The sequence below is a fragment of the Arachis hypogaea genome, chromosome 14, assembly GCF_003086295.3.
Source record: "Arachis hypogaea cultivar Tifrunner chromosome 14, arahy.Tifrunner.gnm2.J5K5, whole genome shotgun sequence".
In the NCBI taxonomy this organism is placed as follows: Eukaryota; Viridiplantae; Streptophyta; class Magnoliopsida; order Fabales; family Fabaceae; genus Arachis; species Arachis hypogaea.
The window spans coordinates 47,359,335-47,363,163 of NC_092049.1; the positions used below are offsets into that span (position 1 = coordinate 47,359,335).

The 3,829-nt window shown below is 33.3% G+C and overlaps 1 non-coding gene across 1 annotated transcript; it reads left to right on the forward strand.

Moving 5' to 3' along the window:
• The first annotated feature begins 323 nt into the window (after positions 1-323).
• On the forward strand, positions 324-431 carry LOC112746107 (small nucleolar RNA R71). The gene has a single exon (XR_003174005.1). It is a non-coding gene; the product is annotated as a small nucleolar RNA R71 (small nucleolar RNA).
• The last annotated feature ends 3,398 nt before the right edge of the window (positions 432-3,829 follow it).

The window sequence follows — 3,829 nt, forward strand, 5'->3', positions numbered from 1 at the left end:
GCTTCTTTAGTACTATTGGATGCAGCTTGCAATCCATTCAGACTCTGAGAAATCATATTGACTTGCTGAGTCAATATTTTGTTCTGAGCCAATATGGCATTTAGAGTATCAATTTCAAGAACTCCCTTCTTCTGAGGCGTCCCATTGTTCACAGGACTCCTCTTAGAGGTGTACATGAATTGGTTATTTGCAACCATTTCAATGAGTTCCTGAGCTTCTGCAGGGGTTTTTAGATGAAGAGATCCTCCTGCAGAATGGTCTAATGACATTTTTGACAACTCAGACAAACCATGATAGAATATACATATGATGCTCCATTCTGGAAGCATGTCAGTAGGACACCTTTTGATCAATCGCTTATATCTTTTCCAAGCTTCATAGAGGGACTCACCTTCCTTCTGTCTGAAGGTTTGGATTTCCACTCTAAGCTTGCTCATCTTTTGAGGTGGAAAGAATTTGGCCAGGAAAGCACTGACCAGCTTTTCCCAAGAGTTTAGGCTTTCCTTAGGTTGTGAATCCAACCATGTTCTAGCTCTGTCTCTTACAGCAAAAGGGAAAAGCATAAGCCTGTAGACCTCGAATCAACTCCATTGGTCTTGACAGTGTCACAGATTTGCAAGAATTTAGCTAAGAACTGATGAGGATCTTCCAATGGAAGTCCATGAAACTTGCAATTCTGTTACATTAGAGAAACTAATTGAGGCTTAAGCTCAAAGTTATTTGTTCCAATGGCAGGAATTGAGATGCTTCTTCCATAGAATTTAGAAGAGGGTGCAATAAAGTCACCAAGCATCTTCCTTGCATCTCCACCATTGTTATTGGGTTCAGCCATGTCTCCTTCCTTTTCGAAAATTTCTGTCAGGTCCTCTCCAGAGGGTTGTTCTTTAGCTTCTCTTAGTTTCCTCTTAAGAGTCGTTTCAGGTTCAGGATCAGCTTCAATAAGAATGTCTTTATCCCTGTTCCTGCTCATATGAAAAAGAAGAGAACAGAAAAGAAGAGAAATCCTCAATATCACAGTATAGAGATTCCTTTATGTGAGTAGAAGAAGAGAAGAATAGAAGAAGGAGAAGAGAAAAATTCGAACACAGAGAAGAAGATGGGATTCGAATTATGAGTAGAAGAGAAGAGTGTTAGTAAATAAATAAATAAATAGAAAAAATGAGAGAGAGAGAATTTCGAATTTAAAAAGAATAAAAAGAAAATATTTTTGTTTTTATTTTAATTATTAGTTAGAATTCGAAAATTAAAAAGAGAAATAAAATTAAATTAAAATTTAAAACAATTAGTTAATTAAAAATGAATTTGAAAAAGTGGGGAGGAATTTTTGAAAATTAGAGAGAGAAAATTAGTTAGGTGGTTTTGAAAAAGATAAGAAATAGTAAAACAAACAAAAAGTCAAGTAGTTAATTGAAAAAGATTTAAAAATCAATTTTGAAAAGATAAGAAGTTAGAAAAGATTTTGAAATTGATTTTGAAAAAGATACGATTGAAAATCATTTTGAAAAAGATTTGAAAAATAAATTTAAAAAGATTTGATTTTTTTTGAAATTAAAGTTAATTACTTGACTAACAAGAAACAAAAATTTATGATTCTAAAATTTAAAGATTGAACCTTTCTTACTAGGCAAGTAACAAGCTTAAAATTTTTGAATCAATCACATTATTTGTTAGCATTAATTTCAAAAATATGAAATAAAAATAAGAAAAAGATTTTGAAAATAAATTTTTTAAAATTTTCGAAAATATCTATAGAAAATGAAAAAGATTTGATTTTTGAAAAAGTTTTGAAAAGATAGGATTTTTAAATTGAAAATTTGACTTGACTCATAAGAAACAACTAGATTTTTAAAACTTTTGACTAAATCAAACCAAATTTTCGAAAATTATGAGCTAAATAAGGAAAAGATATTTTTTTTATTTTTGATTTTTTAATGAGAAGAGAGAAAAAAAAGATATCATTTTTATGTTGTTCTCTTTTTCTATTAAACAACAAAAATGAAACAACACATAAAAATTTAAGATCAAAATAAAAAATACATGCAAGAACACTTTGAATGTCAAGATGAACACCAAGAACACTTTGAAGATCAAGATGAACATCAAGACTTATTTTTGAAAATTTTTATGAAAAGAAAAACATGCAAGACACCAAACTTAGAAATTTTCAATATTTAGACACTAACAAATTGAAAATGCATATGAAAAACAAGAAAAGACACAAAACAAGAAAATGCAAAGATCAAATAAGGAAAATCATCAAGAACAACTTGAAGATTATAAAGAACAGTTTCATGCAGGTGTTCTTCAAAAATTTAAAGAAAAATTAAAAAAATGCAATTGACACCAAACTTAAAAATTGACACTTGACTCAAACAAGAAACAAAATTATTTTTGGTTTTTATGATTTTATTAATTTTTTTTTTGAAAATTATTTTGGGAAAAACGAAAAAGAAGAAAAAAGATTTTGTATTTTTTTCGAAAATAAGAAATAAAAAGCTTAAAAATAAAATAAAATTACCTAATCTGAGCAACAAGATGAAACGTCAGTTGTCCAAACTCGAACAATCCCCAGCAACGGCGCCAAAAACTTGGTGCACAAAATTGTGATCTCAACTGTGCCAACAACTTGGTACGCATGATCATAATCTCAATTCTTTTTCACAACTCTACACAACTAACCAGCAAGTGCACTGAGTCGTCCAAGTAATAAACCTTACGTGAGTAAGGGTCGATCCCACGGAGATTGTCGGCTTGAAGCAAGCTATGGTCATCTTGCAAATCACAGTCAGGCAGATTCAAATGGTTATGGGATTTTGATAATTAAAAGATAAATAGAACATAAAATAATATTGAGATACTTATGTAATTCATTGGTGAGAATTTCAGATAAGCATATGGAGATGCTTTGCTCCTTCTGAATCTCTGCTTTCCTACTGCCTTTATTCAATCATTCATACTCCTTTCCATGGCAAGCTGTATGTTGGGGATCACCGTTGTCAATGGCTATCGTCTGTCCTCTCAGTGAAAATGGTCCAAATGCGCTGTCACCGCACGGCTAATCATCTGTCGGTTCTCGATCATGTTGGAATAGGATCCATTGATCCTTTTGCGTCTGTCACTACGCCCAACACTCGCGAGTTTGAAGCTCGTCACAGTCATCCCTTTCCAAATCCTACTCGGAATACCACAGACAAGGTTTAGACTTTCTGGATCTCAGGAATGGCCGCCAATAATTCTAGCCTATACCACGAAGGTTTTAATCTTCGATTAGAAACCCAAGAGATACACAGTCAAGCTTGTTTGCATGTAGAACGGAAGTGGTTGTCAGGCACGCGTTCATAGGTGAGAATGGTGATGAGCGTCACATAATCATCACATTCATCATGTTCTTGTGTGCGAATGAATATCTTAGAGTAGAAATAGGCTTGAGTTGAATAGAAAAACAATAGTACTTTGCATTAATTCATGAGGAACAGCAGAGCTCCACACCTTAATCTATGGGGTGTAGAAACTTCACCGTTGAAAATACATAAGTGATAATGGTGTTCATTGGCTTCGGCCCCAGAGAGGGAACAAGAATGACCAAGACTTCGAATACAATAGTAAAAACTCCTATTTATACTAAACTAATTACTAGGGTTTACAGAGGTAAGTAAATGATGCAGAAATCCACTTCCGGGGCCCACTTGATGTGTGCTTGGGCTGAGCATTGAGCTTTACACATATAGAGACTTCTCTTGGAGTTAAACGCCAGGTTGCAGCCTATTTGTGGCGTTTAACTATGGTTTGTAACCTGTTTCTGGCGTTTAACTTCAGAATAGGGCAAGAA